This window comes from Salmo salar, chromosome ssa22 (assembly GCF_905237065.1).
Source record: "Salmo salar chromosome ssa22, Ssal_v3.1, whole genome shotgun sequence".
Classification (NCBI taxonomy): Eukaryota; Metazoa; Chordata; class Actinopteri; order Salmoniformes; family Salmonidae; genus Salmo; species Salmo salar.
The window spans coordinates 56,328,271-56,355,519 of NC_059463.1; the positions used below are offsets into that span (position 1 = coordinate 56,328,271).

General features: G+C 42.4%; 3 pseudogenes across 2 annotated transcripts; 2 read left to right on the top strand and 1 right to left on the bottom strand.

Annotated features, from left to right (window-relative positions):
• The first annotated feature begins 1,984 nt into the window (after window positions 1-1,984).
• Window positions 1,985-5,039, top strand: LOC106583763 (L-rhamnose-binding lectin CSL3-like; annotated as a pseudogene). The gene is made up of 9 exons (XR_006761359.1): window positions 1,985-2,081; window positions 2,380-2,415; window positions 2,496-2,540; window positions 2,674-2,808; window positions 2,951-3,069; window positions 4,326-4,370; window positions 4,481-4,616; window positions 4,694-4,801; window positions 4,873-5,039. The product of XR_006761359.1 is annotated as an L-rhamnose-binding lectin CSL3-like (transcript).
• LOC123729679 (L-rhamnose-binding lectin CSL3-like) lies at window positions 4,913-27,157 on the bottom strand (annotated as a pseudogene).
• Window positions 16,024-19,104, top strand: LOC106598903 (L-rhamnose-binding lectin CSL3-like; annotated as a pseudogene). The gene is made up of 9 exons (XR_006761357.1): window positions 16,024-16,120; window positions 16,430-16,465; window positions 16,549-16,593; window positions 16,714-16,848; window positions 16,976-17,094; window positions 18,390-18,434; window positions 18,545-18,680; window positions 18,756-18,863; window positions 18,935-19,104. The product of XR_006761357.1 is annotated as an L-rhamnose-binding lectin CSL3-like (transcript).
• Window positions 27,158-27,249: the final 92 nt, after the last annotated feature.

The following is a 27,249-nucleotide window of genomic DNA, read 5'->3' on the forward strand; positions in this document are numbered from 1 at the left end:
GTATGGTAGGATGTGAATACAGTGGAGGTAAACCTATGCATTGAGTGACGATGACAGAGATATTGTCTCTAGAAACATCATTTCAAGCAGGTGAGGTCACCGCATGTTTGGAAGGTGGAACTAAAGGGTTAGCTAAGGCGTATTGAGCAGGGCTAGAGACTCTACAATGAAATAAGGCAATAATTACTAACCAAAACAGCAATGGACGAGGCACATTGACATTATGGAGAGGCATGCGTAACCGAGTGATCATCATTGGGTCCAGTGAGTAGCCTGTCGAGCTGGAGACACGACGATTCAGACAGGTAGCGGGCTGCTGAGGAAAATGACAGTCCAATCCCTGTACCTTTTTCAGAATATCAGTCTGTCCCTGATGTTTTTCCTGGTGAGAAGCGGCTTCTTTGCTGCCCTTCTTGACACCAGGCCATCCTCCAAAAGTCTTCGCCTCATTGTGCGTGCAGATGCACTCACACCTGCCTGCTGCCATTCATGAGCAAGCTCTGTACTGATGGTGCCCTGAGTCAGGAGCTGAATCAACTTTAGGAGACGGTCCTGGTGCTTGAGGAACTCTCTTGGGCGCCCTGAAGCCTTCTTCACAACAATTGAAGCGCTCTCCTTGAAGTTCTTGATGATCTGATAAATGGTTGATTTAGGTGCAATCTTACTGGCAGCAATATCCTTGCCTGTGAAGCCCTTTTTGTGCAAAGCACTGATGACGGCACATGTTTCCTTGCAGGTAAGCATGGTTGACAGAGGAAGAACAATGATTCCAAGCACCACCCTCCTTTTGAAGCTTCCAGTCTGTTATGCGAACTCAATCAGCATGAAAGAGTGATCTCCAGCCTTATCCTCGTCAACACTCACACGTGTGTTAACGAGATAATCACTGACATGATATCAGCTGGTCCTTTTGTGGCAGGGCTGAAATGCAGTGAAAATGTTTTGGGGGGATTCAGTTCATTTGCATGGCAAAGAGGGACTTTGCAATTAATTGCAATTCATCTGATCTGGAGTATATGCAAATTGCAATCATACAAAACTTTTGGCCACGACTGTACATAGTCATTCAACACGGTTCACTTTAATAATGTTCACAGTAGAGTACCTGTACTGTGGGTTCTGTGGTCACCAAACTGCCTTCAAGCTCAGTGGTCTCCCTTCACAGGAGTGGCAACTGGGAACATATAAATGCACAAAATCACTGGGACCAGCATTTCCGGACCGCGGCGGTGAAGCCTGATAAGTTTAACACCCAAAGGGCTCGCACGTTGAAGAGCAAGGCACCTGTCCAGCAGCCCTGAGAATCGAAAGTTGAGAGGAGGAGGACACATAGCCACCAGAACAATTACATTTGAGACAATAGAGGCAATATTCATTTTATTAAAGTAGTCAATTTTCTTCTATAATTTCTATGAGTTGGCAAACAATCTAAAAGGCTGCACACCACCACAGAGTGTGTTGTTTGAAAAGGTACTATTTGAAGGCAAAGCTGGCAATTTACTGCCACCTACAGTTATGCAATGGTTGCTCAAGAGTATAATTAATTGGCTGATCCCTCCTGATGACCCGGATTGAATAATAGGGTGCGTTCAGCAGGATGCAACGTTTTGGAAGGTTCAGATAAAAATATGCTATGTTGAACAAATATGTCTCCGACATTTAGAATAAGGAAATACGTTGTCTCTATTCATGACATGGAAATCTGCAATGCTCGAAGGTTTTGCGACTGAACGTGGCCCGTGTGATTCTTCCTTAACGAAGAAGCTCCACCTAGATGGCTACTTTAAAATGTTCCGCCCTCAATGGCAATGTTAATGCCAAAATGTCTTTTTATCCATCCAGAGTCCTCTATCTAACTCCATGAGACTGAACAAATAGCCAGGTATAGACCAGCAAACACCGGCCCCTAATTGCAATGAGGTGCACCTGGAGACAAATAGATACACCTGGGTTAATTAAGACATGTCCCATAACATAAATACCAGGTGTATTGTGTCTAATTAGCATCAGTTGCATTTTCTCTGTTACTACCACTCCTGTACCTGGCATCATGCAAATGGTCAGACTGACAGTGGTTGCATGTGAGTATACAAAATCTGTATCTGATGCAGATTAGAATTTAAATATAAATGACCAAATGTTTGTATTTGAGAGTAATGGAAGTACGTGTCATATATGACCTGAGGGACATTCAATTTCTATTGTTATAAACAAATTTGTCTAACAAATTGTGACATTGCATGCATGGTATAAGAGACTAAATTCTGAACTTGATGACTACAGTACAATAAGTATAACTCAAATGCTGGAGTATACCTTCATGGCCCAAGTGCATATGATGTGGAATGTTGCTGAACTAGCTGTGTGATGTTGTTTCAGTGCTGGCTGCAGCTTGCTGTACAATAACAGATGGAGGTACTGTATGTAATAATGATGATACTACTTAACCAAGCTACTGTGAGTGGTGTGTAATTCCTGTTTATTTGTCCTGGCAGCAATCAGCATCACGTGTGAAGGCCATGATGCTTTCTTGCAATGTGGTAAGCTACTCAACACTACTGTATAGTCACCTATGATATTTTCTACTGTAGATTAGCGTCACTGGCCCACACCAGTCTTAGCTCTCCTTCATCCCTCACCTTTCCTTTGTCTCTCTTCCCCCATCTCCCTCAGATGGAGGTAAGATTCAAATCAAGCGTGCCAACTATGGTCGTCGTAAACACGATGTGTGTTCCATTGGGCGCCCGATAACCAACTCACCGACACCAACTGCCTCAGCCAATCCTCCACCAGCAAGATGGCAGAAAGGTACTAGAACCAGTGGTGTTTACCTGTAGGAACTCCTTGGCCGTAGTGGTAACAACCACCAGCAAGATGGTAAAAAGATACTAGAACCTGAAGTGTTTACCTGTGGGAACTCATGACCTCTACCTGTCTCTGAAACACCCAGGTGCGATGGAAAGAGCCAGTGTGTTGTCCCGGCATCCAATTTGGTTTTTGGGGACCCCTGTGTTGGGACTTACAAGTACCTGGACACCAAATACTCCTGTGTCCAACAGCACAAAACAAGTAAGTCTCTGAATGTGTGCTAGTAATAGTTAGTGGTGGGCACCAATAGCCATAATTTAATTCAACGTACTATCGGTATGACTCCTACCCATTTTACTCTTTTGTAAAAGCGTGCACTCTGCTGATGAATAGAATGGGTTGGTTCCCCTATGGTACCAGCTTTGTTATTAAATTCTGTTTTATGGCCACAAAGTGTTAAATACATGCATTTATTTCTCCATGTTTAAGCCACCCTCACCTGCTAACTAACCCTAGCACACAAGCTGTGGTTATGGAACAATGTAGCCGGCAACAACTTTAGTTAGCGTAGCCTATAGGGAGGTCGGAGACCTGGCAGTGTGGTGCCAAGACGACAAAGGAACTGATTGTGGACTACAGGAAACGGAGGGCCGAGCCCCTCCCTGCCAGGAGGCTAAAAGGATTTGCTATCAGCCTTCCGCTGCTCAATTCTACAGCTGCACCATTGAGAGCTTTTTGACTGGCTGCATTACCACTAGGTATGTAGCACGTTGCGGTCATATGCCAGAGGGTAGTGCGTACGGCCCAGTAAATCACTGAGGCCGCGCTCCCTGCCATCAGCATCTCGACACCACACATGTCGGAAAGCCCTACATTGTCAATGACACTGGCCACTGACAAATGGTACGGATGCACCAAGTCTGGAACCTGAACAGCTTCTACTTCCCCCAAGCCATAAAACTCCTGAATGACTACCCCCGACTATCTGCATTGACCCTTTTTGACTTGTCTCATATGCTGTTCCTTTTTAGATGTACATATCAAGCTCAATTAGCCAGCAAGAACACGGACGGGAAGTGGCTTAAGCTTATTTGATGCTTGTGCGCACTTAATCTGGTTTAAGACTGACTATGTTTCAGTGAACGGTAACTAGCTAGCACTACTCCCACAGATTTGTAGGGTATACAGCTAATCTGACACATAGCATGGCATAGAAATGCAGATTTGGTGTAGCAGTTTGACTTTATTTTTCACCAGTTTCAGTCTAGCCAGCCCGTTTGCTTAACATATTAGCCTTTTGAGACCTGCTCATAAGGAAGTGGAACTACAAGGTAACGGTGAAAGATGACGCGCATAGCCCTTTATACTTTAGTACATGCCGACAAGTTTAAAATGACTTAAAAAATGCACCTGAAATCAACATTCCCTGTTAGTGCCCATCCCTAACACTTCACCAGGCTAATGTATGTCTTAATTTGTCTGGCCAGTGTGGTGTAACTCCTGTGTTGTCCTTGCAGTAAGCAGCATCGTATGTGAAGGCTCTGATTCCCAACTACTATGTGGTAAGCTGGTTAGCACTATTGTACGGTATAATCATGTGGTGACGTATATTAGTCACTAGCCCACACAAACACCCAGATTTGGCCATCCTTTTCTTCTTTCTCTTCCTCAGATCGGGGTGAGATCCATATTCAGCGTGCCAACTATGGTCGTCGTCAACACGATGTGTGTTCCATTGGGCGCCCACAGGAACAACTCAAAAACACCAACTGCCTCAGCCAATCCAGCACCAGCACAATGGCAGAAAGGTAGTGAAACCTTCAGTGTGCATTTACCTGTAGGCACTCATTGGCTGTGGTGTTAACCTGTACCTGTTGACACGCAGGTGTGACGGAGAGCGCCAGTGTATTGTCGAGGTATCCAACTCCGTGTTCGGCGACCCCTGTGTTGGAACTTATAAGTACTTGGATGTGGCTTACACCTGTGACTGAATGTGAGTTTTACATATGTGCATGCACACATGACTGGGAACTAGAATGCTGGTGCTGACAGTATGCCTTGCAGGATATCTTCCTGTGGAACATGAAGATGTACAAGGCTTCTGGGATATCTTCATCAGGTCGTGCTGTTTTCCTCCAACTTCAATGACCATTGTAAACCTGTGTATTTTGTGTTGAAGCATTTCTGAACTGTGGTTGGTCTGAATTAAATGAAGTGTCAGAAAGACAAGAATGGTTGCCTCTTGTATGTTACTAAATGTCACACGAATATTTCTGAACGTGTGTCCTTTATTCTCGCCTTTCACCGGACTAATTTGTACCTGGCGCTAACGTGCCTTTGTCTGTATTCTGTGCCCACCTTTAGGCAGTTGTAAAATACTCATTGTGCTCTGGATGGTCAAACAATTTAAATCAATTGTACCTGCCCCTCAAATCACTGACGGGTAGTACTTATGACATCAGCAGGCTTACTTGTCCAAGTCACCAGGTAATCTGTTCTCAAAGCAGACCTGGACGGTTAAGACATTACATACAATGTGTAGACCCTACAAACCCTGATCATTAAGTGATTGGCTCTTATTGATCAGATCATAAGCCAAATGTTACCGTGATGTGGAAATTAAGCTAGAGGCTATTTCTTAAACATATACATGCAGTGATGCTGCCCAACTACACCACAGTCATCTAACAGCCTCTTATCCAGAGGCAAACGGGGTCAACGCCCTGCTGAAGGGCACGTAGACAGATCTCCCACCGATGCTGCCCCTCAACCATCAGATTCCACCCTGAGAACGAAAATCAATCCATGCCCTGCCACATGAACCACCAATGAATGAAAACCATCATGGACAATATAACAGCAAGGCCAACAATGTTTGAGTGCATGTATGGCACCATGTCCATCTTGGTGCATTTGTACAAACACCTGCATGGCATCAACCTCAACTGTATCAACACAGCCCGTCAATGTATTTACCTTTTATATGGAATTTATTTTACATCTGTCATTCTATCCTTTGCCCAGCAACTCCGCTCCCACTTGTCTCCAATTCCACATCCCAACCCTTAGCCCATCCCACCTGTCTCTGCTGGCCACCCTTTTGGGATTTCTACGCAGCATACGATGTTGTGATTAACATACAATTTCTGTCAAATAGAATCTACAGACTGAGTTGCAATACATTGACTGACCCGGTCTCTCCAACAGTACTATTTCTAGGGTCAGTTTTAGATCGATACCAAAATAAATGGACAATTGATTCTGGATCCTCAAATCTGCAGAGCTTCAATGGTTGTATGCCCCATAGTCAGCATTAGCTAAAAGAAAACCCATGAACTAATAGTAAAGGTAAATAGCAATAAAAACAATACTACAGAGATACAAAACAAGAACTTGAACTTATTCAAGAACGATCTAATGTAATATATTATGAATATGAATTGGGTGGGTTGAGATTATTAAATATAAAGCACTAAACCTCTCAAATCTTCACTTATTCATTTTACATTTACATTTTAGTCATTTAGCAGAAGCTTAAATCCAGAGCGACTTACAGTAGTGAATGCATACATTTCATGCATTTTTTTTTTTTTTCCATACAGGCCCCCCGTGGGAATCGAACCCACCATGCTGGTGTTGCAAACACCATGCTCTACCAACTGAGCCACAGGGAAGACTAATTCAAGAGTTTTACTTGAACCCTAAATGGTTCAAGTAGATTACTAAGAAAAGCTCATCCATTGTTTAAAAATGGCCTTTTTGCCTTTGTGCAGAGATGCCATGTCTCATTTTCGATTAATTGCAAATGATACTTTCAAAGTATCTCTTTCAAACAAGCATTGCAGAGCTGGATACAATTTAATCCACCTGAAAAGATAAAACAAATATTACAAAAAATACTATGGCTGAACTCTAATGTGCTGGTTGATAAAAGACCAGTATTTGTGCACAAGATTTTTGATAAGGGTATTTTGTTCTTAAATGATATTGTCAATTGGAATGGTAGAGTTATGTCCTTCATGGTGTTATCAGAATTATATGGAAAGGTCTGCTCAATCCAAGAGTACAACCAATTGATTACAGCATTGCCCCAAAAACGTAGGAGGCGAGTGGCAGCGGGAGGAGGTAGGGAACTGGTCTGTCTGCCCAATATAAAGGATCAAAACTGGCAGAGGAATAAAAATAGCATAAATGGGAAAGTTTACCAGTTTCATTTGAGGACCAGGATGTTGACAACTCTGCCATGCAGATGGCAAAATAGTTGGGAAGAGATTTTTGATGTACCGATTCCATTGTACAGGGTGTATGAGTTGATATATAAAACAACGCAAAATTCAAGACTTCGTGCTTTTCAGTTAAGATTAAAATATAGAATTCTTGCCACCAACAAAATACTGAATATTTGGGGCATAAAATCATCGAACCTCTGCAGATTTTGTTGTGAGGACACAGAATGAATAGACCATCTATTTTGGTATTGCCCTCCGGTAGCCTCTTTCTGGTCTCAGGTTCAGGAATGGCTGAAAATGCATAGCATTGATCTAATATTGACCCCAGGAGATCTGGAGACCCTTAGGAGATCTGGAGAGACCGGGTCAGTCAATTACTAATATACTAATACTCTTACTAAAAGTATTTATCTTCAACTCGCAATCTGTGGATTCTATTCGATTAGATTGAAATTGTTCGTTAAACATCACAGCGTAGTTGAAAGATATGTGTTAAAGTAGAAACCCGAAGTGGCCTGCAGAGATAGATGGGATGGGCTGAGGGAAGCTGAGGGTTGGTATGTGGAATTGGAGACAAGTGGGAGTGGAGATGCTGTATGAGAGACCCTGGATGCTTCTGTGTGTAACAGAACTCATATGGCAGGCAAAAACCTGAGAGAAAGTCAACCAGGAAGTGAAGGATCTGAGAAATGTAGTTCTTCTTTCTAGTCCCTTTCGAATCTACAGTATCTGTGGGGTTACGTTGCACTTTCTAAGGCTTCCATTGGCTGTCTAAAGCCTTCAGAAAGTGGATTGAGCCTTCTCCTGTCACTTGGCAGAGTATAGGAGCTCAGTTACTGAGTGGCCTGCCTGGGGACAAAGAGATTGGATATGTGCAGTCACGCGAGAACGCTGTTCCTTCTTTTTCTTCTTGAATGAATACGCTATTGTCCAGTTGGAATATTATTGCATTTATACAAGAAAAATACCATAAAGATTGATTTTAAACAGTGTTTGACATGCTTCTAAGTGCGGTAATGGAACATTTTGACTTTTTGTGTCTCGAACTGCGCCCGCGCGTTAGCCTTTGGATAGTGACCTGAACGCATACGAACAAAACGGAGGTATTTGGACATAAAAATGTATTATTTCGAACAAAAACAACATTTCTTGTGGAAGTAGCAGTCCTGGGAGTGCATTCTGACGAAGATCAGCAAAGGTAATACAATATTTCTAATACTAATTTTGAGTTTAGGTGGCCCCGAACTTGGCGGGTGTCTGAATAGCTGGCTGTGATGGCTGAGCTATGTACTCAGAATATTGAAAAATGTGCTTTCTCCGTAAAGCTATTTTAGGAGTAGTCTATCTATAATTCTTAAAATAATTGTTATGTATTTTGTCAACGTTTATGATGAGTATTTTTGTAAATTCACCGGAGGTTTTGGTTGGAAATACATTTTCTGAACATCAAACGCCAATGTAAAAGGGGTTTTTGGATATAAATATGAACTTTATCGAACAAAACATACATGTATTGTGTAACATAATGTCCTAGGAGTGTCATCTGATGAAGATCGTCAAAGGTTAGTGCATAATTTAGCTGTGTTTTCGGTTTCTGTGACATAGTTCCCTGCTTGGAAAATGGCTGTGTGACTATTTGTGTCTATATACTCTCCTAACATAATCTAATGTTTTTTTGAAAATTCAGACAATGTGGTTACATCAAGGAGAAGTGTATCTTTAAAATGGTGTAAAATAGTTGATTGTTTGAGAAAATTGAATTGTGGTATTTTTGTTGTTTTTGTATTTCGCTCCATGCGATCCCATTGGCTGTTTGTTAGGGGTCCCGCTGGCGGAACCGGGTTCCGCTAGCGGAACGCCTAGATGTAAGAAGTTAACCTCATTGAGCATTCTGCGCTGTGCTCTTGCAGTCATCTTTGCAGGACGGCCACTCCTAGGGAGAGTAGCAACAGTGCTGAACTTTCTCTATTTATAGACAATTTGTCTTACCGTGGACTGATGAACATCAAGCCTTTAAGACATACTTGTGTAACCCTTTCCAGCTTGTGCAAGTCATCAGTTCTTCATCTCCAATCTCGTCTCAATGATTGTAATCCAAGTTAGCTGACTCCTGACTCCAATTAGCTTTTGGAGAAGTCATTAGCCTAGGTGTTGACATACTTTTTCCAACCTACAACGATGTATTCAATATAGACAAGAAAAATACAATTCGTGTGTTATTAGATGAAGCACACTATGTTTGTCTGTTGACAAAGAGCATCTGGATGTTCCACAGCGTTCCACAGTGACTTACATGAAGTTCAGATCTAATTTTATGACCAATTTATGCAGAAATCCAGATAATTCCAAAGGGTTCATATAGTGTTTTAATTACAGTGGCAAGAAAAAGTGTCTTAACATTATTAAAGTGACCAGTGTTCAATGACTTTGTACCAGAGGCAGTTCCTGCCATTTAAGATGAGGGAGGACACGTTTTATTTTCATGAGCATGCCTTTTTCTATTAACACATATTCATATTCCTTTCACCCAGTTGTTAACTTCTATGGGCTAGGTAGGACTCCCACTCTATTCAACAGCCAGTGGAATCGCTGTTGATGTTCAGAACTAGCATACCCATCAAAAACTTCCGGTGAATTTACTAAATTACTCATCATTAACGTTGACAAAATACATAACAATTCTTTTAAGAATTATAGATACAGAACTCCTTTATGCAATCGTTATGTCAGATTTTAAAATAGCTTTTCGGCGAAAGCACATTTTGCAATATTCTGAGTACATAGCTCAGCCATCACGGCTAGCTAATTTGACACCCGCCAAGTTTGGGGCAACCTAAACTCAGAATTACTATTAGAAAAAATGGATTACCTTTTCTGTTCTTCGTCAGAATGCACTCCCAGGACTGCTACTTCCACAACAAATGTTGTTTTTGTTCCAAATAATCCATAGTTATGTGTAAATATCCCCGTTTTGTTCGATGCGTTCAGGTCACTATCCAAAGGGTAACGCGAGCTCATTTCGAGAACAAAAATGTCAAAATGTTCATTTACCGTACTTAGAAGCATGTCAAACGCTGTTTAAAATACATTTTTATGGTGTTTTTCTTGAAAAATAGCAATAATGTTCCAACCAGACAATGCTGTATTCATTCAAAAAGGAAGAGAAAAAATAGCGAGGTTTCGTGAACATGCATTCCCATCTCTTAGCCACCAGCCACCACTGACAAACTGTGCTCCTGTTATCTGCCCGGAGACAGGAGACGCGTCAATCCTCTTTCTGAATGCTTTAGAGAGCCAATGGAAGCCTTAGAAAGTGCAACATAACTAAAGTGCCCGTGGGGTTTCGATAGAGAAGGAAAGGGAGAACTACAAAATTGCAGACAGACCACTTCCTGCTTTTAATTTTCTCAGGTTTTTGCCTGCCATATGAGTTCTGTTATACTCACAGACACCATTCAAACAGTTTTAGAAACTTCAGTGTTTTCTATCCAAATCTACTAATAATATGCATATTCTCGTTTCTGGGAAAGAGTAGTAACCTGTTTAACCTGTTATGGCTAGGGGGCAGTATTTTCACAGAAGGATAAAAAACGTACCCGATTTAATCTGATTATTACTCCTGCCCAGAAACTAGAATATGCATATAATTATTAGCTTTGGATAGAAAACACCCCAAAGGTTCTAAAACTGTTTGAATGTTGTCTGTGAGTATAACAGAACTCATTTGGCAGGCCAAAACCTGAGAAGATTCCAAACAGGAAACGCCCTGTCTGACAATTTCTTGCCCTTCTTGATTATCTCTATCCATTACAGAGGATCTCTGCTGTTACGTGACACTTCCTACGGCTCCCATGGGCTCTCAGAAGGCGGCAAAAAGCTGAATCGTGGCTTTGCAGGCTCTGGCTGAAAAAAAGTAGTGCGTTTGGATAGTGGCTGGTTACAGTACTGTGAGACTCAGGCGCGTGCCGACGTCGAACCCCTGCTATGTTTTCTTTCGTCTGTTTACCTAAACGCAGATTCCTGGTCGGAATATTATCGCTTTTTTACGAGAAAAATGGCATAAAAATTTATTTTAAACAGCGGTTGACATGCTTCGAAGTACGGTAATGGAATATTTAGAAATCTTTTGTCATGAATTGCGCCATGCTCGTGACCCTTATTTACATTTCGGATAGTGTCTTGAACGCATACGAACAAAACGCCGCTATTTGGATATAACGATGGATTATTTTGGACCAAACCAACATTTGTTATTGAAGTAGCAGTCCTGGGAGTGCATTCTGACAAAGACAACAAAGGTAATGAAACTTTTGTAATAGTAAATCGGAGTTTGGTCAGGGCTAAACTTGGTCGGTGTCTAAATGGCTAGCCGTGATGGCTGGGCTATCTACTGAGAATATTGCAAAATGTGCTTTCACCGAAAAGCTATTTTAAAATCGGACATATCGAGTGCATAGAGGAGTTCTGTATCTATAATTCTTAAAATAATTGTTATGTTTTTTGTGAACGTTTATCGTGAGTAATTTAGTAAATTCACCGGATGTTTGCGGGGGGTATGCTAGTTCTGAACGTCACATGCTAATGTAAAAAAGCTGGTTTTTGATATAAATATGAACTTGATTGAACAAAACATGCGTGCATTGTATAACATAATGTCCTAGGGTTGTAATCTGATGAAGATCATCAAAGGTTAGTGCTGCATTTAGCTGTGGTTTTGTTTTTTGTGACATTATATGCTAGCTTGAAAAATGGGTGTCTGATTATTTCTGGCTGGGTACTCTGCTGACATAATCTAATGTTTTGCTTTCGCTGTAAAGCCTTTTTGAAATCGGACAGTGTGGTTAGATTAACGAGAGTCTTGTCTTTAAATAGCTGTAAAATAGTCATATGTTTGAGAAATTGAAGTAATAGGATTTTTAAGGTTTTGAAAATCGCGCCACAGGCTTCAAGTGGCTGTTACGTAGGTGGGACGAATTCGTCCCGCCTAGCCCATAGAGGTTAATGAATAACCAGGCATCCTCTATTGTCGGAATGAGGTCAAAATCCTTCCAGGATACCCGGGCCTGGTCGATTAGAACGGTTTGCTCGCTGAAGTGTTTTAGGAAGCATTTGAACATGATGAGAGGTGGTTGTTTGACCGCAGACCCATTACGGACGCAGGCAATTTGGCAGTGATCGCTGACATCCTGGTTGAAGACTGCAGAGGTGTATTTGGAGGGCACGTTGGTTAGGATGATATATATGAGGTGCCCGTGTTTACGGATTTGGGGTTGTACCTGGTAGGTTCATTGATAATTTGTGTGAGATTGAGGGCATCAATCTTAGATTGTAGGATGGCTGGGGTGTTAAGCATATCCCAGTATAGGTCACCTAACAGCACGAGCTCTGAAGATAGATGGGGGGCAATCAGTTCACATATGGTGTCCAGGGCACAGAAGGTGGTCTATAGCAAGTGGCAACGGTGAGAGATTTGTTTCTGGAAAGGTTGATTTTTAAAAGTACAAGGTCAAATTCTTTGACCTGGATAGTAAGACAGAACTCTGCAGGCTAACGCTGCAGTAGATTGTAACTCCGCCTCCTTTGGCAGTTCTATCTTGTCGGAAAATGTTATAGTTAGGAATGGACATTTCAGGGGTTTTGGTGGTCCTCCTAAACCAGGATTCAGACACGGCTAGGACAACCGGGTTGGCATAGTGTGCTAAAGCAGGGAATAAAATAAACTTAGGGAGGGGGCTTCTAATGTTAACATGCATGAAACCAAGGCTTTTACGGTTAGAGAAGTCAACAAATGAGAGCGCCTGGGGAATGGGAGTGGAGCTAGGCACTGCAGGGCCTGGTGTAACCTCTACATCAACAGAGGAACAGATTAGAAGTAGGATATGTGTACGGCTAAAGGCTATAACAACTGGTCGTCTAGTACGTTCGGAACAGAGAGTAAAAGGAGCAGGTTTCTGGGCACGGTAGAATAGATTCAAGGCATAATGTACAGACAAAGGTATGGTAGGATGTGAATACAGTGGAGGTAAACCTATGCATTGAGTGACGATGACAGAGATATTGTCTCTAGAAACATCATTTCAACCAGGTGAGGTCACCGCATGTTTGGAAGGTGGAACTAAAGGGTTAGCTAAGGCGTATTGAGCAGGGCTAGAGACTCTACAATGAAATAAGGCAATAATTACTAACCAAAACAGCAACGGACGAGGCACATTGACATTAGGGAGAGGCATGCGTAGCCGAGTGATCATCATTGGCTGCAGTGAGTAGCTTGGCGAGCTGGACACACAGATGGGCCTAGCATGAAATAGGTCCAGGCTAATAGGTGCTTGCTTCGGGACAGAGACGTTAGCCAGGAGAAGCCAATCGGATAGCAGCTAGCTGCGATGATCCAGTTGTAAAGGTTTAGAGCTTGAAGTGGGAATTAGGAGATATGGAGAAAAATAAGTCAGATTTGCTCTGGTTTGATTCGTGCTGTGCAAACTGGCAAGAGTATTCTGGGCTAAAGGTAGCTGGTGACCGCTAGCAGTGGCTAGCTGACTGCTAGCTTGTAGCTAGTTAGCTGGCTAGCTTCTGTTGGGGGTTCTGGTTCAAAAACGAAAGAAAATAGCAATCATGCCACATCACTAAGCTTGGGCCCTTGGTCTCAACCCCGCCCGGTGCAGCTGGGCCGACGGGCCGACCTCAGGTGTGAAGGTAGGCAACAACACCTCCGCCACGCTTATCCTCAAGACTGGGGCCCCACAAGGGTGTGTGCTCAGCCTCCTCCTGTACTCCCTGTTCACCCATGACTGTGTGGCAACTCAATCATCAAGTTTGCTGACAACAGTGGTAGGCCTGATTACCAACAATGTCGAGACGGCCTACAGTGAGGAGTTGAGGGCCCTGACGGAATGATGCCAGGAAAATAACCTCTCCCTCAATGTCAACAAAACAAATGAGATGATCGTGGACTACAGTAGACAGCAGAGAGCTAGTCCCCATCCACGTCTATGGGGCCGCATTGGAAAGGATGAAAATCTTTAACTTACTCGGAGCCATGGCCTGTTCTCCCCGCTACCATCTAGAAGGAGGTGAAAGTACAGGAGCATCAAAGCTGTGACCAAGAGACTGAGAAACTGGAGATAGAAGTTTTCTATCTCCAAAATATCGATGATTTGTTCGCCGAGCCACTTAGTTATCACTTTTGCCTTATGGTAAGGTGCTCCATCATGCTGGAAAAGGCATTGTTCTTCACCAAACTGTTCCTGGATGGTTGGGAGAAGTTGCTCTCGGAAGATGTGTTGGTTCCATTCTTTATTCATGGCTGTGTTCTTAGGCAAAATTGTGAGTGAGCCCACTCCTTTGGCTGAGAAGCAACCCCACACATGGATGGTCTCAGGATGCTTTACTGTTGGCATGACACAGGACTGATGGTGGCGCTCACCTTGTCTTCTCTGGACAAGCTTTTTTCCATATGCCCCAAACAATCGGAAACGGGATTCATCAGAGAAAATGACTTTACCCCAGATGCACTCACACCTGCCTGCTGCCATTCCTGAGCAAGCTCTGTACTGATGGTGCCCCGATCCAGCAGCTGAATCAACTTTAGGAGACGGTCCTGGTGCTTGCTGAACTTTCTTGGGCGCCCTGAAGCCTTCTTCACAACAATTGAACCGCTCTCCTTGAAGTTCTTGATGATTTGATAAATGGTTGATTTAGGTGCAATCTTACTGGCAGCAATATCCTTGGCTATGAAGCCCTTTTTGTGCAAAGCTATGATGACAATACATGTTTCCTTTACAGGTAAGCATGGTTGACAGAGGAAGAACAATGATTCCAAGCACCACACTCCTTTTGAAGCTTCCAGTCTGTTATTCGAACTCAATCAGCATGAAAGAGTGATCTCCAGCCTTATCCTCGTCAACACTCACACCTGTGTTAACAAGAGAATCACTGACATGATATCAGCTGGTCCTTTTGTGGCAGGGCTGAAATGCAGTGGACATTTTTTGGGGGGATTCAGTTCATTTGCATGGCAAAGAGGGTCTTTGCAATTAATTGCAATTCATCTGATCACTCTTCATAACATTCTAGAGTATATGCAAATTACCATCATACAAAACCTTTGGCCACGACTGTACATAGTCATTCAACACGGTTCACTTTAATAATATTTACAGTAGAGTACCTGTATTGTGGGTTCTGTGGTCACCAAACTGCCTTCAAGCTCAGTGGTCTCCCTTCACAGGAGTGGCAACTGGGAACATATAAATGCACAAAATCACTAGGACCAGCCTTTCCGTACCGCGGCGGTGAAGCCTGATAAGTGCAACACCCAAAGGGCTCGCAAGTTGAAGGACAAGGCACCTGTTCAGCAGCCCTGAGAATGGAAAGGTGAGAGGAAGAGGACACATATTCAGCCACCAGAACAACACATCATGGGGATCTGACCATAGAGAATGATGGACACAGGATATCATCTTTATATGTGTTCCATTATGGTGTCCGTGAGCGCACGGACATGCAAATCAAATAACAAATGTAATTACATTTGAGACAACAGAGGCAATATTCATTTTATTAAAGTAGATTGAATAATAGGGTGCGATCAGCAGGATGCAACGTTTTGGAAAGGTTCAGATAAAAATATGCTATGTTGAACAAATATGTCTCTCCGACATGTAGAATAAGGAAATACGTTGTCTCTATTCATGAAATGGAAACCTGCAACGCTCGAAGGTTTTGCGACTGAACGTGGCCCGTGTGATTCTTCCTTAACGAAGAAGCCCCACCTAGATGGCTACTTTAAAATGTTGGAAGCCCTCAATGGCAATGTTAATGTCAAAATTGATTTTATCCATCTAGAGTCCTCTATCTAACTCCATGAGACTGAACCAATAGCGAGGTATAGACCAGCAAACGCCGGCCCCTAATTGCAATGAGGTGCACCTGGAGACAAATAGATACACCTGGGTTAATTAAGACATGTCACATAACATAAATACCAGGTGTATTGGGTCTAATTAGCATCAGTTGCATTTTCTCTATTACTACCACTCCTGTACCCGGCATCATGCACATGGTCAGACTGACGGTGGTCACATGTGAGTATATAAAATCTGTATCTGATGCAGATTAGAATATAAATATATATGACCAAATGTTTGTATTTGAGAGTAATGGAAGTACATATCATATGACTTGCGGGACATTACATTTCTATTGTTCAAAACAAAGTTGTCTAACAAACTGTCACATTGCATGCATGGAATAAGAGACAATTCTGAACTTGATGACTACAGTACACTTAGTATAACTCAAATGCTGGAGTATAGTCAAATGCTAAATTCTAGCTTCATGGTCCAAGTGCATATGATGTGGAATGTTGCTGAATTAGCTGTGTGTTGTTTCAGTGCTGGCTGCAGCTTGCTGTACACTAACAGATGGAGGTACTGTATGTAGTAATGATGATGATACTACTTAACCAAGCTAATGTGAGTGGTGTGTAATTCCTGTTTATTTGTCCTGGCAGCAATCAGCATCACGTGTGAAGGCTCTGATGCTTTACTGCAATGTGGTAAGCTAGTCACCGACCACCTATGATATTTTCTACTGTAGATTAGCGTCACTGGCCCACACAGTCTTCGCTCTCCTTCGTCCCTCACCTTTCTCCTTTTCTTTGTCTCTCTTCCCTCAGATGGAGGTAAGATTCAAATCAAGCGTGCCAACTATGGTCGTCGTAAACACGATGTGTGTTCCATTGGGCGCCCGATAACCAACTCACCGACACCAACTGCCTCAGCCAATCCACCACCAGCAAGATGGCAGAAAGGTACTAGAACCTGTGGTGTTTACCTGTAGGAACTCCTTGGCTGTGGTGTTAACAACCACCAGCAGCAAGAACCTGTAGTGTTTACCTGTGGGAACTCATGACCTCTACCTGTCTTTGAAACACCCAGGTGCGATGGAAAGAGCCAGTGTGTTGTCCCGGCATCCAATTTGGTTTTTGGGGACCCCTGTGTTGGGACTTACAAGTACCTGGACACCAAATACTCCTGTGTCCAACAGCCCGAAACAAGTAAGTCTCTGAATGTGTGCTAGTAATAGTTAGTGGTGGGCACCAATAGCCATAATTTAATTCAATCTACTATCGGTATGACTGTGGCATGTTGGGATATTGTTTAATACTCCTACCCATTTGACTCTTTTGTAAAAGCGTGCACTCTGCTGATAGCTAGAAAAGGAATAGAATGGGTTGGTTCCCCTATGGTACCAGCTTGTTAATTTTGTTTTATTAAATGCTGCTTATGGCCACAACGTGTTTCATACATGCATTTGTTTCTCCAAGTGTAAACCACCCTCACCTGCTAACTAACACAAGCTGTGCTTATGGAGCAATGTATCCGGCAACAACTTTAGTTAGCGTAGCCTGTAGGGAGGTCGGAGACCTGGCAGTGTGGTGCCAAGATGGACAAAGGAACTGACTGTGGACTACAGGTAATGGAGGGCCAAGCCCCTCCCTACCAGGAGGCTAAAAATATTTATCAGCCCTCCGATCCTCAATTCTACAGCTGCACCATTGAGCGCTTTTTGACTGGCTGCATCACCACTAGGTATGGCATCTGTCCGCAAGGTGCTAGAGAGTAGTGCGTACGGCCCAGTACATTACTGAGGCCGCGCTCCCTGCCATCAGGACCTCGACACCACGTGTGTCGGAAGGCCCTACATTGTCAATGCCTCAAGCCACCCAAGTCATACTGTCCTGTTACTCCATGACAAATGGTACGGCTGCACCAAGTCAGTAACCAACAGGACCCTGAACGGCTTCTACTTCCCCCAAGCCATAACTGCTGAATGACTACCCCTGACTATCTGCATAGCTTTTTTTTTGCAAATACTTTTTGACATATGCTGTTCCTTGTTATATGTACATATCTAGCTCAATTAGCAAGCAAGAACATTGCAGGAAAGTGGCTGAAGCTTGCTTGTGCGTACTTAATCTGGTTTTAAGACTGAATGGTAACTACCTAGCGCTACTCCCACAGATTTGTAGTGTATACGGCATAGAAATACAGATGTGGTGTAGTGGGTCGACTTAATTTTTCACCAGCTTAGATCTAGCCAGCCAGTTTACTTAAAATGTTAGCATTTTGAGGACTGCTCATAAGGAAGTGGAACTACAAGGGAACGGTGGAAGATGACGTGTCAAACTGTTTATACTTTAGTTCACGCCAACACATTTTATAATGACTTTAAACAAATGAGCCTGAAATCAACATTCCCTGTTAGTTCCCATCCCTAACACTTCACCAGGCTAATGTATGTCTTAATTTGTCTGGCCAGTGTGGTGTAACTCCTGTGTTGTCCTTGCAGTAAGCAGCATCATATGTGAAGGCTCTGATTCCCAACTACTATGTGGTAAGCTGGTTAGCACTCCCGTACGGTATAATCATGTGGTGATATATATTAGTCACTAGCCCACACAAACACCCAGATTTGGCCATCCTTTTCTTCTTTCTCTTCCTCAGATCGGGGTGAGATCCATATTCTGCGTGCCAACTATGGTCGTCGTCAACACGATGTGTGTTCCATTGGGCGCCCACGCAAACAACTCAAAAACACCAACTGCATCAACCAATCCACCACCAGCACAATGGCAGAAAGGTACTGAAACCTTCAGTGTGCATTTACCTGTAGGCACTCATTGGCTGTGGTGTTAACCTCTACCTGTTGACACAGGTGTGACGGAGAGCGCCAGTGTATCGTCAAGGTATCCAACTACGTGTTCGGCGACCCCTGTGTTGGAACTTATAAGTACTTGGATGTGGCTTACACCTGTGACTAAATGTGAGTTTTATATATGTGCATGCACGCATGACTGGGAACTAGAATGCTGGTGCTGACGTTTTGTCTTGCAGAATATCTTCCTGTGGAACATGAAGATGTACAAGGCTTCTGGGATATCTTCATCAGGTTGTGCTGTTTTCTGCCAAATCAACTTCAATGACCATTGTGAACCTGTGTATTTTGTGTGGAAGCATTTCTGAACTGTGGTTGGTCTGAATTAAACGAAGTGTCAAAGACGAGACTGGTTGCCTCTTGTATGTTACTAAATGTCACACCAATATTTCTGAACATGTGTCCTTTATTCTTGCCTTTCACCGGACTCATTTGTACCTGGCGCTAACGTGCCTTTGTCTTGCTGTCTATGTTCTGTGCCCACCTTTAGGCAGTTGTAAAATATTCATTGTGCTCTGGACGGGCAAACTATTTTTAAATCAATTGTATTTGCCTCTCAAATCACTGACCAGTAGTACTTATGACATCAGCAGGCTTACTTGACCTAATGTGTACACAAAGCAGACCTGGACCGTTAAGACATTACAATGTGTAGACCCTACAAACCCTGATCATTAAGTGATTGGCTCAGATCATGACATATGTTATCAAAGTCCATACAACCATCGGGTTTCTTCATGCGTCGCGCCCGACAGAATCAAACATCTCTCTGGTAAGTGGAAGGGTAGGGGTTTATGCCTCATGATTAATGACTCATGGTGTAACAATATCAACATACAGTAACTCAAGTCCTTTTGTTCACCTGACTTATATATCGCAAAACTCGTGCAAAACTGAATGCGTGAACCACCGCATTCAACCATGGAAAGAGGTCGGGGAATATAGCTGAATATAAACAGTGTAGTTATTCCCTCCGCAAGGCAATCAAACAAGCAGAATGTCGGTATAGGGAGAAAATGGAGTTGCAATTCAACGGCCAAGACACGAGACGTATGTGGCAGGGTCTACAGGAAATTACGGACTACAAATTTGTTCATAAAATGCCTGGATTTTTACAATTTTGGTGATTCTCTTTTAAAATGGGTAAAAGTACTGTATAGGTGTAAAATAGTAAATAGCGGCTACTTTTCAGAGAGTTTTGAATCGTCAAGAGGACTTAAACAAGGGTGTCCGCTGTCACCATATCTATTCATTATGGCCATCGAAATGCTAGCTACTAAAATCAGATCAAATAACATTAGAGGATTAGAAATCCAAGGTTTAAAAACAAAGGTGTCCATGTATGCCGATGACTCAAGTTTTTTATTAAGTCCGCAAGCTAGATCCCTGCAATGTCTCATTGAAGATCTAGATATGTTTTCTGGACTCTCTGGACTAAAACCTGTGTACAATGTTAGGTATTGGATCTTTAAAAAATACAACTTTTACATTAATATGCAGTTTATCTTTAAAATTGTCTGATGGTGAAGTAGACATACTTGGTATTCATATAAAAAAATATTACATGAGCCCTACAAAATTAATTTCAATAGAAAACAGACAAGATCCTGCAACCATGGAGAGGTCAATTCCTGTCTATTTATAGAAAATTTGCCCTGATTAACTCCTTAGTCATATCACAGTTTACTTACTTTCATATGGCGCTGCATACTCCTGATGATTTGTTTTTCAATTCATATGAGCAAAAAATATTTATCTTAATTTGGGACGCTAAACCAGACAAGATACAGTGTGCCTATCTATATTTATGAATGTGTTTATTTTATTTAACCAGGTAAGTTGACTGAGAACACATTCTCATTTACAGCAACAACCTGGGGAATAGTTACAGGGGAGAGGAGGGGAGATGAAGTAGCTAATTGTACACCAGCGATGATTAGGTGGCCATGATGGTAAGAAGGACAATTTGGGAATTTAGCCAGGACACTGGGGTTAACACCCCTACTCTTGCGATCAGTGCCATGGGATCGTTAGTGATCACAGAGAGTCAGGACACCCATTTAACGTCCCATCCAAAAGACGGCACCCTACTGCCCTGGGTCAATGGGATATTTTTTAGACAAGACAGAAGGGTGCCTCCTACTGGCCCTCCAACACCACTTTGAGAAGCATCTGTTCTCCCATCCAGGGACTGACCAGGACCAATCCTGCTTAGCTTAAGAAGCAAAGCAGCAGTAAGATGCAGGGTGGTATGCAGGCCTAGCTCGCTATATAATGAATATGAATTGGGTGTGTTGAGATTATTAAATATAAAAGCACTAAACTTCTCTCTAAAAGCTTCACTTATTCAAAAGTTCTACTTGAACCCTAAATGTTCCTCAAGTAGATTACTAAAAAAAGCTAATCCATTGTCTAAAATAGACTTTTTGGCCTGTGTACAGATTTCCATGTCTCATTTTGATTAATTTCAAATGATACTTTTTTCAAAGTATTTCTCTTTTTCAAACAAGCATTGCAGAACTGGCTACAATTTCAATTTCATCCCCCTGAAAGGATAGAACAAATATTACAAATATTATGGCACTACTCAAATGTGACGGTTTATAAAAGACCAATATTTATGGGAAAAAAAGTTTGAAAAGGCTATTTGTTTTTAAATGATATTGTCAATTGGAATGGTAGAATTGTCTTTCATGGAGTTATCAGAATTATATGGAAAGGTCTGCTCAATCCAAGATTATAACCAGTTGATTACATTACCCCAACAATGGAGACAGGTGGCAGCAGGAGGAGGTAGGGAACTGGTCTGTCTGTCCAATATAAAGGACCAAAACTTGCAGAGGAAAAAAAAATAGCATAAATAGGAATGTATACCAGTTTCATTTGAGGACCAGGATATTGACATCTATGCCATACAGACTGCAAAATTGTTGGGAAGAAATTTTTGATTTACCGATTCCATGGTACGGGGTGTACGAGTTGATTCAAGACTTGTGCTTTTCAGCAAAAATTGTATAGATTTCTTGCCAACAAAATGCTGAATATTTGTGGCATACAATCATCAAAGTTCTGCAGATTTTGTGAGGATACAGAATTGACCTTTTATTTTGGTATTGTCTTCAAGCAGCCTGTCAGGAATGGCTGAAAATGCATAGCATAGATCTAAAATGGACCCTAGAAATACTTGAGATCTTGTCAGTCAATTACCAACGCTCATAGTAAAAGTTTAACTCAGTCTAGAGTCTATTCAATTAGATAAACTGTATCGTTGAAAGATATGCTGCATAGAAATCCGAAGGGTTGCCAGCAGAGACAGGCGGGATGGGCTAAGGGAAGCTGAGGACTGTGATGTGGAATTGGAGACAAAGTGGGAGGAGTTGCTGGGCAAAGGATAGAATGACAGATCTAAATTATATATAAAAGGTAAATACATTGACACTGAGGGGCTGTGTTGATATAGTTGAGGCTGATGCCATGCAGGTGTTTGTACAAATGCATACACTCATTCAAATGCACCAAGATGGACATGGTGCCATACATGCACTCAAACATTGGCCTTGCTGTTATATTGTCCTGGATGTTTTTATGGTTGTTTTGTTTGTGGTGCAGGGAATGGAATTCTATTTATTCTCTGGCTGGAATCTGATGGTTGAAGGGCTGCTCTTGGAACTGTGTTGGACTACGTTTTTGACATTGTGGAGATCTGTCGATGTGCCCTTTAGCAGGGCGTTGACCCTGTTTGCGTGTGTGTGTGTCTCTGGATCAGAGGCTGTTAGATGACTAATGTGATGTAGTTGGGCAGCTTCCCTGCAAGTATGTTTAAGAGAAGAAACAGCCTCTAGATTAATTTACACGTTACAGTAACATTTGGTTCATGATCTGAGCCAATCACTTACTGATGTACATTTGTAGGGTCTACACATTGTATAACCTGTCCAGGTCTGCTTTGTCACCAGATTAGCTGTTGATGCATACAGATTAGGTCAAGTAAGCCTGCTGATGTCATAAGTACTACTTGTCAGTGATTTGAGAGGCAGGTACAATTGATTTAAATATAGTTTGACCATCCAGAGCATTTAACAACTGCCTAACGGTGGGCACAGAATACAGACAGTAAGACAAAGGCACATTAGCGCCAGGTACAAATGAGTCCGGTGAAAGGCGAGAATAAAGGACACATGTTCAGAAATATTGGTGTGACATTTAGTAATATACAAGAGGCAACCAGTCTTGTCTCTGACACTTCATTTAATTCAGACCAACCACAGTTCAGAAACACTTCCACACAAAATAGACAGGTTTACAATGGTCATTGAAGTTGATTTGGCAGTTGGAGGAAAACAGCACAACCTGATGAAGATATCCCAGAAGCCTTGTACATCTTCAGGTTCCACAGGAAGATATTCTGCAAGACAAACCGTCAGCAGCAACAGCATTCTAGTTCCCAGTCATGTGTGCATGCACATATATAAAACCCACATTCAGTCACAGGTGTAAGCCACATCCAAGTACTTATAAGTTCCGACACAGGGGTCGCCGAACACGGAGTTGGATACCTTGACGACACTGGCGCTCTCCGTCACACCTGTGTGTCAACAGGTAGAGGTTAACACCACAGCCAATGAGTGCCTACAGGTAAATGCACACTAAAGGTTTCACTACCTTTCTGCCATTGTGCTAGTGCTAGATTGGCTGAGGCAGTTGGTGTTTTTGAGTTGTTCCTGTGGGTGCCTAATGGAACACACATCGTGTTGACAACGACCATAGTTGGCACGCTGAATATGGATCTCACCCCGATCTAAGAGAAAGAAGAAAAGGATGGCCAAATCTTGGTGTTTGTGTGGGCTAGTGACTAATATACTTCACCACATGATTATACCGTACGGGAGTGCTAACCAGCTTACCACATAGTAGTTGGGAATCAGAGCCTTCACATATGATGCTGCAAGGACAACACAGGAGTTACACCACACTGGCCAGAAATTAAGACACATTAGCCTGGTGAAGTGTTAGGGATGGGCACTAACAGGGAATGTTGATTTCAGGTGAATTTTTTAAGTCATCTTAAACTTGTCGGCATGTACTAAAGTATAAAAAGTTAAGCGCGTCATCTTCCACCGTTACCTTGTAGTTCCACTTCCTTATGAGCAGGACTCAAATGGCTAACATTTTAAGCAAACAGGCTAGACCTAGACTGGTGAAAAATAAAGTCGACCCGCTACACCAAATCTGTATTTCTATGCTGTGCCATATTAGCTGTATACCCTACAAATCTGTGGGAGTAGCGCTAGCTAGTTACCGTTCACTGATACATATTCAGTCTTAAACCAGATTAAGTGTGCACAAGCATCAAGTAAGCTTCAGCCACTTTCCTTCAATGATCTTGCTGGCTACTTGAGCTCGATATGTACATATAACAAGGAACAGCAGCAGCAGATGTCAAAAAAGTAATTTCAAAAAAAAAAAAAAAAAGTCAATGCAGATAGTCAGGGGTAGTCACTCAGCAGTTTTATGGCTTGGGGGGGGGGAAGTAGAAGCCGTTCAGGGTCCTGTTGGTTCCAGACTTGGTGCAGCCGTACAATTTGTCATGGAGCAACAGGACAGTATGACTTGGGTGGCTTGAGGCATTGACAATGTAGGGCCTTCTGACACACGTCGTGTCGAGGTCCTGATGGCAGGGAGCGCGGCCTCAGTGATGTACGCACTACTCTGTAGCACCTTGCGGACAGATGCCATACCTAGTGGTGATGCAGCCAGTCAAATAGTTCTCAATGGTGCAGCTGTAGAATTGAGGATCGGAGGGCTGATAAATATTTTTAGCCTCCTGGTAGGGAGGGGCTTGGCCCTCCGTTTCCTGTAGTCCACGATCAGTTCCTTTGTCCGTCTTGGCACCACACTGCCTGGTCTCCGACCTCCCTACAGGCTACGATAACTAAAGTTGTTGCCGGCTACATTGTTCCGTAACCACAGCTTGTGTGCCAGCTAGTGTTCGTTAGCAGGTGAGGGTGGTATACACTTGGAGAAACAAATGCATGTATGAAACATGTTGTGGCCATAAGGCAGCATTTATTAAAACAAAGTTAGCAAGCTGGTACCCTAGGGGAACCAACCCATTCTATTCCTTTTCTAGCAATCAGCAGAGTGCACTCTTTTACAAAAGAGTAAAATGGCTAGGAGTATTAAACAATATCCCAACATGCCACAGTCATACCGATATTACATTGAATTAAATTATGGCTATTGGTGCCCACCACTAACTATTATTAGCACACATTCAGAGACTGACTTGTTTCGTGCTGTTGGACACAGGAGTATTTGGTGTCCAGGTACTTGTAAGTCCCAACACAGGGGTCTCCAAAAACTAAATTGGATGCCGGGACAACACACTGGCTCTTCCCACCGCACCTGTTTGTGTCAAAGACAGGTAGAGGTCATGAGTTCCCACAGGTAAACACTTCAGGTTCTAGTATCTTTTTACCATCTTGCTGGTGGTTGTTACCACTACAGCCAGGAGTTCCTACAGGTAAACACCACAGGTTCTAGTACCTTCCTGCCATCTTGCTGGTGGAGGATTGGCTGAGGTAGTTGGTGTCGGTGAGTTGGTTATAAGGGCGCCCATTGGAACACACATCGTGTTTACGACGACCATAGTTGGCACGCTTGATTTGAATCTGACCTCCATCTGAGGTAGATGGGGGGAAAAGATCAAGAAAAGGAGAAAGGTGAGGGACGAAGGAGAGCGAAGACTGGTGTGGGCCAGTGACGCTAATCTACAGTAGAAAATATCATAGGTGGTCGGTGACTAGCTTACCACATTGCAGTAAAGCATCAGAGCCTTAACCTCTATGGGCTAGGTGGGACGCAAGCGTTTTTAGTTCTATCAAGTTCATATTTATATCCAAAAACAGTGTTTTACTGTGGCGTTGATGTTCAGGAAATCGTTTCCCTCCAATAACCGGCATTCAAGTCAGCACCACAAATTAAATAATTAAAATTAGAAAACATTGGTAAAATATTATATTGTCATTTAAAGAATTATAGATTTACATCTCTTGAACGCAATCAACTTGCCAGATTTAAAAATAACCTTACTGGGAAATCACACTTTGCAATAATCTGAGCACTGCGCCCAGAAAAATACGCGTTGCGATACAGACTAGCCGCCATGTTGGGGAGATCTAAAATCGAAAACACTATGTAAATAATCCATTACCTTTGATTCTCTTCATCAGATGTCACTTCCAGGTATCACAGGTCCATAACGAATGTAGTTTTGTTCAAAAAAGCTCATCATTTATGTCCAAAAATCTCCGTCTTGTTAGCACGATCTAAGCACGCCGGACTTCACTTCATGAACGAGGGGAAAAAATATATTTACGTTCGTTCAAACATGTCAAACGTTGTATAGCATAAATCATTAGGGCCTTTTTTAACCAGAACATGAATAATATTCAAGGTGGACGAATGCATTCTCTTTTATAACGTATTGGAACGAGGGTACCCAACATGAACTCGCGCGCCAGGTGTCTAATGGGCCATCATCGTTCCATGGCTCTTGTTCGGTCAGATCTCCCTCCAGAAGACTCAAAACACATTGTAAAGGCTGGTGACATCTAGTGGAAGCAATAGGAAGTGCCAAAATATTCCTCAGCCCCTGTGTTTTTCAATGGCATAGGTTTAAAGGTAATACAACACATCAGATATCCACTTCCTGTCAGAATCTGTCTCAGGGTTTTGCCTGCCAAATGAGTTCTGTTATACTCACAGACACCATTCAAACAGTTTTAGAAACTTTAGGGTGTTTTCTATCCATATATAATAAGTATATGCATATTCTAGTTACTGGGTAGGATTAGTAACCAGATTAAATCAGGTACATTTTTTTATCCAGCCGTGCAAATACTGCCCCCCTAGCCCTAACAGGTTAACACGTGATGGTGATTGCTGCCAGGACAAATAAACAGGAATTACACACCACCACATTAGCTTGGTTAAGTAGTATCATCATCATCACTACATACAGTACCTCCATCTGTTAGTGTACAGCAAGCTGCATCCAGCACTGAAACAACATCACACAGCAACATTCCACATCATATGCACTTGGACCATGAAGCTAGAATTTAGCATTTGACTCTATACTCCAGCATTTGAGTTATACTAAGTGTACTGTAGTCATCAAGTTCAGAATTTGGTCTCTTATTCCATGCATGCAATGTGGCAGTTTGTTAGACAACTTTGTTTTGAACAATATAAATGTAATGTCCCGCAAGTCATACATGACACATAATTCCATTACTCTCAAATACAAACATTTGGTCATATATATTTAAATTCTAATCTGCATCAGATACAGATTTTGTATACGCACATGTGATCACCGTCAGTCTGAACATGCGCATGATGCCGGGTACAGGAGTGGTAGTAACAGAGAAAATGCAACTGATGCTAAGTAGACCCAATACACCTGGTATTTATGTTATGTGACATGTCT